Source organism: Chiloscyllium plagiosum, unplaced genomic scaffold, assembly GCF_037043375.1.
Source record: "Chiloscyllium plagiosum isolate Xiang-an unplaced genomic scaffold, Cpla_swu_hap1 HiC_scaffold_45, whole genome shotgun sequence".
NCBI classification, from domain to species: Eukaryota; Metazoa; Chordata; class Chondrichthyes; order Orectolobiformes; family Hemiscylliidae; genus Chiloscyllium; species Chiloscyllium plagiosum.
This window is the reverse complement of record NW_028270183.1, coordinates 88,771,482-88,785,074: the sequence shown is the minus strand read 5'-3', so window position 1 is coordinate 88,785,074 and position 13,593 is coordinate 88,771,482. Positions and strand designations below refer to the sequence as shown.

General features: G+C 44.3%; 3 non-coding genes across 3 annotated transcripts; all 3 read left to right on the top strand.

Annotated features, from left to right (window-relative positions):
- The first annotated feature begins 6,921 nt into the window (after positions 1-6,921).
- trnaf-aaa (transfer RNA phenylalanine (anticodon AAA)) lies at positions 6,922-7,003 on the top strand. Its single transcript has one exon. It is a non-coding gene; the product is annotated as a tRNA-Phe (tRNA).
- A 4,001-nt stretch (positions 7,004-11,004) lies between these two features.
- On the top strand, positions 11,005-11,086 carry trnaf-aaa (transfer RNA phenylalanine (anticodon AAA)). The gene has a single exon. It is a non-coding gene; the product is annotated as a tRNA-Phe (tRNA).
- Positions 11,087-13,216: 2,130 nt separating this feature from the next.
- On the top strand, positions 13,217-13,290 carry trnar-ucg (transfer RNA arginine (anticodon UCG)). Its single transcript has one exon. It is a non-coding gene; the product is annotated as a tRNA-Arg (tRNA).
- Positions 13,291-13,593: the final 303 nt, after the last annotated feature.

Sequence of the window (13,593 nt, the reverse complement as noted above, 5' to 3'; positions counted from 1 at the left end):
CTGAAATATTTGAGGCTTATTCCCTGGGTGGGCTCGAACCACCAACATTTCAGCCAACTGCGCTGACCATTTGAGATACAGAAACTGGCAACACAGATATCCAAAACCAATGTTATCGACGGGATATGAGGATACGTCGGACAGCAGGAACTTGCGTTGTTTTCAGAGACGGTCGCTGATTTTATCACCGAGAGGGTAAGCATACTGAGGAGCTGCAAATACTCAAATTAAAAGGCATCCACGCATGCGCACTGCGCTCACATACATCTCCACACAGTAGCTCACTTACGATGCTGGTAGTTGAAGCCACGATTCGATAGAAACTGAAGCTTAAAATCCAGCATATTAGACCGCTCGACCACGCTACCACACAAAAGCCATCACTCAGATTTGTTTTGACTAGTGTTTCAGCATCGATTCACTTCAGGCACTTCGACCTCGTAAATTTTGTAATGAAATTGGCATAATTTAAGAAGAAAGACTAAAGAAAATGTACAGACAAGGAACAGGCCCTACATCCATTCAAGCCTGAGCCGATCCAAATCTACTGTTTAAATCTGTCACCCAATTCCTAAGCATCTGTATCCCTCTGCTCCCCACCTACTAATGCATTTGTCCAGACGCATCTTAAATGTATCTACCGTGATTACCTCTCCCGTCTCTGCTGGGAACGCGTTCCAGACACCCACCACCCGCTGTGTCAAGTAGTTGCTGCGTGTATCCCTCTTAAACTTTTCACCTCTCACCTTGAAAGCGTGACCTCTCGGTATTTAATCCTTCAACTGGGAAATAAAACTTTTCTCTATCTACCCTGTCTGTACCTTCATGATTTTGTAAACCTCAAAAAGGTCCCCCTCAAACTCCTTTTTTCTAATGAAAACAAACCTAACCTACTCAACCTCTCTTCCTAGATTGCACCTTCCATACGAGGCAACATCCGCTTAAACCTTTTACCCGCCCTCTCCAAAGCGTCCACATCCGTTTGGTAATGTGGCGACCAGAAATTTACACAGTATTCTAAGTGTGGCCAGACCAATGTATTGTTCCATTTTAACATGACTTGCCAGCCATTTTATTCAATACCCCATCCAATGAAGCCAAGCATACTATATGCCTGCTTGTCTACTCTATCCACCTGTGCAGCAACCTTCAGTGTATAATGGACCTGCACTCACAGATCTCTCTGTCCATCACCATTTTATCCCCAAAGCTCTTCCGTTTATTGTATAACCCCAGCTAGAATTAGACTGACCGAAATGCGTCACCTCACAGTTGTCTGTTTTGAACTCCAGCTGCCACTTTTCCGCCCAACTTTCCAGTATATCTCTATCCTCCTGTATTCTTAAACAGTCACTTATACTTTCTGCTCGTCCAGAAAACTTCGTGTCATCTGCAAACTTTCTGATCATTCAAACAGTGCTCTCTTCCAGATTATTTATGTATATCACAAACAACAGTGGCCTCAACACTGACCCCTGTGGAGCACTACTGCTCATCTTTCTCTATTTCCAGAAACTCCATTCAACTGCCATTCTCTGTCTCCTATTGCTCAACTAATTCTTTATCCACCTGTCTAGAACACCCTGCACACCATGTTACTTTACGTTCTGTATTTGGTTACCATGGGGAACCTTATATAACTCCATTCTGTAGTGCATGTATATGACATCAACAGCCTTTCCTTCATCTATCAACTTGGGCACTTCCCCGAAAAACTCTGTGCCTCTCACTGACATGCACATTATTTTATTAATATGAATAGATCCTATCCCTCACTACCTTCTCCAGCAACTTTCCCAACACTGATGTTAGGCCCATTGTTCTGTAGTTATCCGGAATATCCCTATTATCCTTCTTGTACAGTGGACAATATGAGTAACGTCCCAGTCGGCCAGAACCTCACCTGTGTTGAAGGATGCCACGAAGATATCTGTCAGGGCCCCAGTTATTTCCTCTCTCACCTCACTCAGGAACCAGGGATAGATCCCATCCGTTCCTGGGGATTTGTCCACATTAATTACCCCTAGCCTGCCCAACACAGCTTCCCTACTTATGGCAACATGATCCAGACGAATCAAATGTTTTACTCGAGATTCAACATTCATCATGTTCCTCTCCTCAGTGAACACTGATGCAAAATAATCATTCAGAATCATACCCACTCTCTCAGATTCGACATACAGCCTTCCTTCATTTTCCTTTAGTGGACCAATCCTTTCTCTGGTTCCCTGCTTGCTTCTTATATATGAATAATAGGCTTTAGGATTCTCCTTAATTGTGCTAGCGTGAAGTTGTTTCATGACCCCTTTTAACCCCCTTGATTCCTCGTTTAAGACTTGTCTTACTCTTCCCATGTTCCTCCAGGGACCATTATGTTCTTTGCTGTCGAGTCGTTATGTATGCTTCCCTGTTCCTCTTGGCGAGTCGTACAATTGTACTGTCATCAACAGTTCACGAATATTGCCTTCCAAATCCTTTGCCTTCATCGGGACATGCCTATCCTGCAATATGTTTAACCTATCTTTGAAAGCCTGCCACATATGAACTGTGGACTTTCCTACAAATAGCTGTGTCCAATCCACATTTCCGACCTCCTGCATAATTTTGATACAATTAGCTTTGGCCCACTCTCAACTTTGTCAATGAGTATTCTAAAACTTACAGAATATTGGACACTTGCCAAATAAATCACCCACAGCAACTGCTATCACCAGCCCTGGCTTATTCCCCAATATCAGTTCCAATATGGTCTATTCCCTCGTCGGACTATTGATATCATCCCTGACCAGCAATGCAACTCCTTCCCCTTTTACTTCCCTCCCTGTCCCGTCTGAAGCATCTATATCCTAGAACATTTGGTTGCCAACCATGCCCTTCCTTCAACTAAATCTCTGTGATCGCAATAACGTCATATTCCCAGGCACCAATCTCAGCCCGAAGTTCATCTGTCTATACTCCATGCATTAAAGTAGATGCATTTCAGGCCACCAGTTCTTTTGCATTCATCTGCTCTCGTGTACTCGTCCCATTATTAATGCTATCTTCCTGAGTCTAAGCGTTTCCAGTTTCCACCTCACTGCCGACTTGTTTACTCTTGTGGTTCCCAGCCCCCTGCCACATTAGTATAAAACCTCCCCAACAGCCGTAGCAAAAACTCCCGAAAGGACATTCGTTCCCGTCTGGTTCAGATGTAGATCGTCAATTTTCTCATAGTCCCACATTCCCCAGAACTGGTCGCAAAATCCAACAAATCTGAAACCCGCCCTGCAGCACCATTCCTCAAGTCACGTGTTCATCGTGCCTTTTTTATTTATTTCTACGCTGGCAGTCACATGGCACCGACAGGAATCCCGAGATTACTACCTTTGAGGTCCTCCTCTTTAATTTCTCTCCTAGCTCCCTGAATTATCCCTGCAGGTCCTCATCTCGTTTTTTTTTTCGTTGGTGCCTGTATGCACCAAGACAACTGGCTGTTCACAATCCCCTTTTCGAATGCTCTTTAGCCGATGGGTGACATCCCTCGCCTGAGCACCTGGGAGGCAACATAACTCTCCAGAATTGCTGATGCTCCACAGTGAGTCCACCCGCAGCTCCAGAGTGACCATGCGGTCAAACAAGTGCTGCAGCTGGACACACTTCTTGCAAGTGTAAGTTTCGAAAACCTTTACAAGGAATTGCAAAGTTTGCACTGCGTGAACATGAGAACGAAACTGAATAAGCTTCGTCAGATTCCCAGGAGCTTCATTGCTTAGATATGGCCTCACAGAAGCTTATAAAATCATGAGGAAGACAGACAAAGTAAACAGTCAGGGAGCACTTTTTCACAAGACACGCGAGTTCAAATCTACATAGCAAACGTTTAATGCGAGAGAGGAAACATTTACAAGGGATGTGAGGGACACATGCTTTTCACACAGAACTGTTGTTTGTGTGGAATGAATCGCCACATTTGGTGGCAGAGTCTGGTGCACACACAACATTTCAAAGGCATCTGAATGGGTGTATAGACAGGAAGACCTCGGAGAGATAAGGCACAATTATTGGCAGATATGTATGGATTAATTTCGGTTATCTATTCAGCAAAGGCAAGTTGGATCGCGGGAGTTGTTTCCATGCTCGACAACTTTGAGATGCTTCAGCCACCGGCAACGGTTTGAATACACCATTTGCAAAAAAAAAACGCATGATGTTTGTTACTCAGTCAGCGAGTTTGGCTATTTTGTTTGGAGAGTGGATGGGCCCAACCGATCCAGAGATGAAGGTTTTCCAGATATTTGCTTCCAATGACCATTCTTCTTGACACTTTCCCAAATTCGCCATCAAAGATTTTGGCTGAAGAAAAATACCTTCCATATCGCATTACCCACTTTGCTCTCCAGCGAATCCAAAAACTGAGAGCTCTTAGCGTGGAACAGAATTAAAACTGAAAAGGCAGTACCATGATCAGACACACCGAAGCTTAAGTGCTGTCTGTGAGGCACTGTGAGTCATCTCTGACATGAACCGCTCGCACAAGTAACAGCGAGGCAATTCCAAACCTACTGGAGATTTAGTTTATCGCCAAGTCCCAGAAAGTGCTCAAGTATCATATAAAAAAAAGAACAACAACGAACCATTAAAAGTGAACATTTCCAATTATATCCGTGATTAAATTAGGCTATCAATGCGCCGGTGCCCCCATCTGATCGAGAGAGCCAATCGCCTTTCTCCCTCACCAGGACAGTAATGAAGGAAATGAAGGTATAGCAACGTTTCACATCGCGATTGCCCACCTTTTCGCCACAGCATCAAAAAGCGGCGAACAGATTCAATGCAGGATCTTCTTTCGAAATATCGGTGAAATAACTATGTCTATGCACTTTCAGAGTAAACGGGGAACAACACAAGTTGTCTGGAATATGAATAACCAACATAGACTACTTGGGTCCCAGATTCTACTGATGCACAGACTTTCATATGAAAAGGTACCTTGGGTGATTGCCCTCCACCCAGAAATCTTCTGTCTGCCGACTGTTTGCCCTGTCACATTAAACTTGTGCTGCTCTAATCGAATTTGTAGTTCTTGCCATTTGTCCGTATTGCTACTATAGCTGGGATAGCTGGTCGTGGCAACTCGTGACTGCCACACAAATTATTTGCCAAAATTGGATTGTCCCGCAACGTGAATCGCAGTGCACGAACTTCGCAACGAGGATATGCCACGCGGCAAGTTACAAAGCATGCTTTCATTTATTAAAGTCAGTTTCTGGGAACTGACAACCAGATTCCTCCTTACACTCGGAATTATGACAACACATAAACCAACAGCCTCTCTCTGAGACAAGCGACCAATGCCCATCTTGTGCCGGACAAACGTAGTTGACAAGATTGCACGCAGGGACTGCACAGAAAACTATAGAGGAGAAGCAGACAGACGACCATCGAGCTGCATTCATGCAGTTCAGTTACCCGATAAACCCCATGCACATCTGTTCCTTGTAGGTACACACAGGGCACTGAGTCTCTCCGACTCCGGGACTTGGGACTCGGATTATATGACCGTCTGCAGCACTGGTTACTTCCTTGTGTGAGGTAACTCCCGATGGAACATATGTAAAACATGATAGCTGATTGAGAAAAACGTCTAAAATAGTACCCATGAGACGTATTTCTGTTGAGTTTCTGGTCCTGTTCCTGACATGACATCCAGCATTGTACTTATTGTGTGCTTCCTGACGATTCGGTGGATGCTTCCATGATTGCATTGTGTGTAGTAATCTGCGTTTTAGCTGCAATTACGTGCGTTTGAAATCCAGGACCACCTGCCTCTGTTTTCTTCTTCACATGCGCAATTGCAACACAGTAAACGATCAATTAATATTGGAAAATGACAGAGACAGGCTTGTGAAAAGCCCAGTTTCCGTGGCAATTATGCAATGGTTAGAGATTACATTGATTCAGGAGATAAGGATGGAAAATGTGTTTGGGTAGAGATGAGGAACATTGAGGAAAGAGGAAACCAGCCGGTGTAGCTTACAAGAACATTAACAGTCACCACAGTGTAAAAAAAAAACGTACAGGAAAAATACCACCTGTGAATGCTAAAAGAAGGCAAGAATTATGGGAGACATTCATTTCCCTTCTTCCACTCCCGTTTCAATTGTAAAGAAACTTTGAAGAAAAACAATCGAAAAGTTATATATGCAACATCGAACAACGTGCGTCATACCTTGGCCATTGATTACTGTAGATTAGAATACTTACAATGCGGAAACAGGCCCTTCGGCCCAGCAACTCCACACTGACCCGCCCCAGCCCAAATGCATTCCTCTCCATTCACCACGTCAATTTAGCACGGCCATTTCACCTAACCGGTACATTTTTGGACTATGGAAGAAAACCAGAGCAAGTGCACGCAGCCACGGGGAGAATGTGCAAACTCCACACATTCAGTTGTATGAGGCGGGAATTGACCCTGACTCTGTGATATTGTGAAACAGCAGCGCTCACGATGGTGTCAGCGTTAGATGGGACTTATTTGCCGTCTTTTATTGGGAAAAATCTCTTTCATTGTGAGCATCTGGAAAGACCAGCTCCTTCGCCAGAAAAAGAAATGAATATGTCACTAACCTTGGATTGTTTCATGTCCAAGAACACTCAGATCAATACCTCTCTTGATCAGCTCTGTTGACCATGTTTGCAAAGAGATCTAGCAAATTGCCAAAGTAGGATTGTCCTTTAAATCAATAATTTTGACTCAGTTTGGCTGCAAATATCTTTTCCTGACTTTGTGTCTTTCTTCCTTTGCATTGGTGTCTCGCACCTTACAATTGACAGCATAGGAGGGAGAGGACAATGGAAGCATTCAGCTCATCAAGTCAACGGTAGCTTTCAATGAGATTACGGCTGATCTGGTCAATGCTCAACCCACCAGAGCTGTCTGTAGTTATGGCCGAGTGGTTAAGGCGATGGATTAAAAATCCATTGGTGTTTCCCCACGTAGGTTCGAATCCTGCTGACTACGTTATGAATGCTTTCCTGCTGGTACAATTTTCGCTCAAAGTTCAGAAAAACTATTTTGTGAACCAGGCCGGTAATTTGATTAGACTTGGGAAACTCGAGTTCTTCATCAGAAGTGTTCCATATTTAAAACATTATCTCTGTTTCTCTTTCCAGATGCACTGCTCGACACATCGGGTTTCTGCAGCTGTTATTGAACGTCCTGAGCAGAAGTGCTGCTTTTCATTAGATTCCTTTAATCCCTGTCCTCTGTTCACGGACTCGGGTCACTGGCAACACTTCCTCCTGCTCGTCAAAGTGCTCATTCCCCACCGCTCCCTCTCCCATCATTAGAAACAACCGCAGGAAATCGCCACATAACCATCTTTGTTCCAAAGTGAAACTCATCAGCCTCGGGAATCTCTCCACCAAACGGGACTTCTCATCCCTGGACATGGTGCAAGCCAGAGGATTGTGAAGAGATACTGTGAAAACATTGTCAGTTGGCAGTTGAAAAAATGTTGAGGAAGCAAACCATATAATTTAGGCTCCAGCTTTGTAAATCTTGAGAAACTCTTTGGGAAATGGAATCAGAGGAGAATGAAGAAGTGTGAACTGTCGGACCGAGTAGAGGACGGGACATTGACTCTGATGTTCCCGGGACAGGAACTGATCTGAGACATTGAAATCATTCTCGCTCACGTACGTGAGGAATGCAAACTTCATCTGGACTCTGGGACAATGAAAAACTCTGGGACACTCAAGACAATATCCAAATACTTACTGGGAACTCTACAGTACGAGTACTATAGATGAGTCATTTTTTGCCCAGTGTGTGCAGGAGGGCTTCCTGACACAGTACGTACACATGCCTTCATGGGACGAAGCCACTTTCGATTTAGTACTGGGTAATGAGCCTGGCCAGGTTTTAGATTCGGAAGTAGGTGAGCACTTTGGAGACAGCGATCACAATTCTCTCAGGTTTACTTTCGTGATTGAAAGGGATAGATGTACTCCACGGAGCAAGAGTTTCAGCTGGTGGAAGGGAAATTACGATGCAATGAGGTAAGATGTAGGAAGCGTAGAATGGGGTAGGAAACTGCAGGGGGTGAGCACATTAAAATGTGGAGCTTATTCAAGGAAAATCTCCTGTGTGTCCTAGATAAGTATGTACCTGTCAGGCAGGGAGGAAGATATAGAACGCGTGAGCCGTGGTTTACTAAGGAAGTGGAATCCCTGGTCAAGAAGAACAAGAAGTCTTATGTTAGGACAAAATGTGAAAACTCAGTTAGAGCGCTCGAGGGTTCCAACGATATCAGGAGAGACCTAAAAAGAGAGCTGAGAAGAGCCAGGAGGAGACATGAGAAGTTGTTGGCAGATAGGATCAGGGTTAACCCTAAGGCTTTCCATAGGTATGTCAGGAATAAAAGAATGACGAGAGTTAAATTTGGGACAATCAAGGATAATAGTGGGAAGTTGTGTGTGGAGTAGGAGGAGATAGGTGAAGCACTAAATAAATATTTTTCGACAGTGTTCGCGATAGAAAATGAAAATGTTGGCGAGGAAGATACAGAGCTACTTGCGTCTTGACGAGAAGAGATTGAGGTTCACAAGAAAGAGATATTAGAAATACTGCAGAGTGTGAAAATAGATAAGTCAGCTGGGCCGGATGGGAGCGATCTGATTTTCTTTAGCAAATGCACTGCAGGAAGGTACAAATCAAGCTGATGCTTACAACGGCTCGTTTTGAGCCGCTAATTTCAGTGAAGTGGCGGCGCCAATAAAAGGTGTCAGGCATCTCGTCTAATTCCACATCCTGAGCTCGAAATGACCAGAGGTTTCTCGCCGAGTTTCTGCAGGGTCTTGTTTGGACGACACCATGACACTTTTTCACTGGAGTGGATCATGAAATCGCGTCCTGACTGTGAATAAAACGATGGAAACGTCCAGCAGAGAAGGACGCGACCCTGAACCAGGCAGCTGAGGACAAATGTTTCTCCTTTGACAGTGAAAGGCACTGCTTCACAAATTGGAAACTTCGAAGTGAAGCAGTGTTGGTGATTATCTTCGGTGCTTGTTCACCTTTTTAATTCTGATTCCGTGAAAGTCCATGGCATTACATATCGACATTCTGCCAAGTGCAGGCCTGTCTCTTGGGCCAGTGGCATAATGGATTACGCGTCTGACTTCGGATCGGAAAGTTGTCGGTGCGAGTCCTACCTGGCTCGAGGGAAAATGTTTCGCTTTAACCGTGGTATACGTTGACGCTCCCCTGTAAAGTTCTCTCGGGACATCGCCTCTGTGCTTCCGCATGAAAAGCTTGCATTTGTCCTATTGTCCATTTCAAATTCCAGCTCTCCACAACAGACACCTCCGTCAGTTTGGCGGTATCTTCTGGTGGGTCTCCCTCTGTGGGTGAGAAATGAGCGTGAGTTCCTCAAAAGAGATACAATTCGTTATACTTCTGTCCCATTTTTGTGCCATGTGAGAACATAGGATGACCTCATTGACATTTGACCTGGAAACATGAGAACACACGAGACTTTGGGCCAAAGTTCCAAACTGCGAGAAGAATAGATGGCTCTCTGATTAGCCGCAATGCACACGGGCGGAATGGCCTTTTCCCACTTTGTAAATCTTCGAAGACAATTTGAAAAAAATCTGCAACGAAAATGTTCAGACAGGGTGTTTTATTTACACCAAGTACGATAGTATCTATCGCGTTGTCTTGTTATTTACTTGTGAGGATTCGGTATTCTCAGCACCGTGGCCCGGATCGTATTCCCGCTCATGGAATGATTGTATTGTTCAGCAAACATATCGGTGTCCCAGTACTTCTGCCGATTTTCTGATGCTGGCAGGTCATTGGTTTTGTCCAAAACATTATGAAGGTTAACATAAAACAAATAGCTGCAGGTGCTGGAAATCTGAGCCAAAAACGAAAATTGTTTGTGCAGCAGAGCATGACTGGCAACAGAAACGTCGACTCTCCTGCTCCTCGGATGCAGCCTGACCTGCTGTGCTTTTCCAGCATCACTCTGATCTAAAGTCAGGTTTCCAGCATCTGCAGTCCTCACTTTTGCCTAGTTTCTTCAGTGTCTCTGGTTCCCAATTCAAGAACTCCATCTCTAGAGGTTTCATGTTTGTACCTCCGTGCTGGGGAGTTGAAGAGTGAAGAAAAGTAACTCACCTCCTCCATCTCTGGGGTAATTAGGGACTGAAAATGAATCGTGTCACATTGAAATATATCTACATGCGAATTGATCTCTGTCTTTTATTGGGAACCATCTCTTTCATTGTAACCATTAGGAAAGATCATTTCATTCGCCAGAAAAAGAAATGAATATGTCACTAACCTTTGTTTGCTTCAGGTCCGAGAATACTCAGATCAATAGCTCCCTTGCTTACTTCTGCTGGTCATGTTCGCAAAGAGATATGGCAAATTGCCAAGTATGATTTTCCTTTCAATAAATAATTTTGACTCAGTTTGCCTGCAAATATCGTTTCCTACCTTTGTGCTTTTCTTCTTTTACATTGGTGTCTCGCACCTTACAAATGACAACAAAGGTATGAAAGGAGATGGGAGCATTTCGCTCGTCACGTCAACGGTAGCTTTCAATGAGATCACGGCTGATTTGGTCATTGCACAACCGGCCTGAGTTGTCTGTAGTCATGGCCGTGTGGTTAAGGCGATGGATTAGAAATCCATTGGGGTTTCACCACGTCGCTTCAAATCCTGCTGACTACGTTATGAATGCTTTCCTGCTGGTACAACTTTCACTCAAAGTTCATAAAAACTATTTTGTGAACCAGGCCGGTAATTTGATTAGACTTGGGAAACTCGAGATCTTCATCAGAAATGTTCCATATTAAAAACATTATTCTCTTTCCAGATACAGTGCTCGACACATCAGCTTTCTGCAGCAAAGGTATGGAAGGAGATGGGAGCATTTCGCTCATCAATTCAACGGTAGCTTTCAATGAGATCACGGCTGATTTGGTCAATGCTCAACCCACCCGCTGTTTGTTGTCATGGCCGAGTGATTAAGGCGATGGATTAAAAATCCATTGGGGTTTCCCCATGTAGGTTCGAATCCTGCTGACTACGTTAAGAATGCTTTCCTGCTGGTACAATTTTCGCTCAAAGTTCAGAAAAACTATTTTGTGAACCAGGCCGGTAATTTGATTAGACTTGGGAAACTCGAGTTCTTCATCAGAAGTGTTCCATATTTAAAACATTATCTCTGTTTCTCTTTCCAGATACACTGCTCGACACATCGGGTTTCTGCAGCTGTTATTGAACGTCCTGAGCAGAAGTGCTGCTTTTCATTAGATTCCTTTAATCCCTGTCCTCTGTTCTCTGACTCGGGTCAGTGGCAACACTTCCTCCTGCTCGTCAAAGTGCTCATTCCCCACCGCTCCCTCTCCCATCATTACAAACAACCGCAGGAAATCGCCACTTAACCATCTTTGTTCCAAAGTGAAACTCATCAGCCTCGGGAATCTCTCCACCAAACGGGACTTCTCATCCCTGGACATGGTGCAAGCCAGAGGATTGTGAAGAGATACTGTGAAAATATTGTCAGTTGGCAGTTGAAAAAACGTTTAGGAAGCAAACCATATAATTTAGGCTCCAGCTTTGTAAATCTTGAGAAACCCTTTGGGAAATGGAATCAGAGGAGAATGAAGAAGTGTGAACTGTCGGACCGAGTAGAGGACGGGACATTGACTCTGATGTTCTCGGGACAGGAACTGATCTGAGACATTGAAATCATTCTCGCTCACGTACGTCAGGAATGCAAACTTCATCTGGACTCTGGGACAATGAAAAACTCTGGAACACTCAAGACAATATCCAAATATTTACTGGGATCACTACAGTACGAGTACTATAGATGAGTCATTTTTTGCCCAGTGTGTGCTGGAGGGCTTCCTGACACAGTACGTACACCTGCCTTCAAGGGACGAAGCCACTTTCGATTTAGTACTGGGTAACGAGCCTGGCCAGGTTTTAGATTAGGAAGTAGGTGAGCACTTTGGAGACAGCGATCACAATTCTCTCAGGTTTCCTTTCGTGATTGAAAGGGATAGGTGTACTCCACGGAGCAAGAGTTTCAGCTGGTGGAAGGGAAATTACGATGCAATGAGGTAAGATCTAGGAAGCGTAGAATGGGGTAGGAAACTGCAGGAGGTGAGCACATTAAAATGTGGAGCTTATTCAAGGAAAAGCTCCTGTGTGTCCAAGATAAGTATGTACCTGTCAGGCAGGGAGGAAGATATAGAACGCGTGAGCCGTGGTTTACTAAGGAAGTGGAATCCCTGGTCAAGAAGAACAAGAAGTCTTATGTTCGGACAAAATGTGAAAACTCAGTTAGAGCGCTCGAGGGTTCCAACGATATCAGGAGAGACCTAAAAAGAGAGCTGAGAAGAGCCAGGAGGAGACATCAGAAGTTTTTGGCAGATAGGATCAGGGTTAACCCTACGGCTTTCCATAGGTATGTCAGGAATAAAAGAATGACGAGAGTTAAATTTGGGACAATCAAGGATAATAGTGGGAAGTTGTGTGTGGAGTCAGAGGAGATAGGGGAAGCACTAAATAAATATTTTTCGACAGCGTTCGCTATAGAAAATGAAAATGTTGGCGAGGAAGATACAGAGCTACTTGCGTCTAGACGAGAAGAGATTGAGTTTCACAAGAAAGAGATATTAGAAATACTGCAGAGTGTGAAAATAGATAAGTAAGCTGGGTCGGATGGGATCTATCTGATGTTGTTTAGCAAATGCACTGCAGGAAGGTATAAATCAAGCTGATGCTTACAACAGCTCGTTTTGAGCCGCTAATTTCAGTGAAGTGTCGGCGCCAATAAAAGGTGTCACGCATCTCGTCTAATTCCACATCCTGAGCTCGAAATGACCAGAGGTTTCTCGCCGAGTTTCTGCAGAGTCTTGTTTGGACGACACCATGACACTTTTTCACTGGAGTGGATCATGAAATCGCGTCCTGACTGTGAATAAAACGATGGAAACTTCCAGCAGAGAAGGAGGCGACCCTGAACCAGGCAGCTGAGGACAAATGTTTCTCCTTTGCCAGTGAAAGGCTCTGCTTCACAAATTGGAAACTTCGAAGTGAAGCAATGTTGGTGATTATCTTCGCTGCTTGTTCACCTTTTTAATTCTGATTCCGTGAAAGTCCATGGCATTACATATGGACATTCTGCCAAGCGCAGGCTTGTCTCTTGGGCCAGTGGCGTAATGGATAACGCGCCTGACTTCGGATCAGAGAGATTGTAGGTTCGAGTCCTACCTGGCTCGAGGGGGAATGTTTCACTTTAACCGTGGTATACGTTGACGCTCCCCTGTAAAGTCCTCTCGGGACATCGCCTCTGTGCTTCCGCATGTAAAGCTTGCATTTGTCCTATTGTCCATTTCAAATTCCAGCTCTCCACAACGAACACCTCCGTCAGTTTGGCGGTATCTTCTGGTGTGTCTCCCTCTGTGGGTGAAAATGAGCATGAGTTCCTCAAAAGAGTTACAATTCGTTATACTTCTGTCCCATTATTGTGCCATTTAAGAACATAGGATAACCTCATTGACATTTGACCTGGAAACATTAGA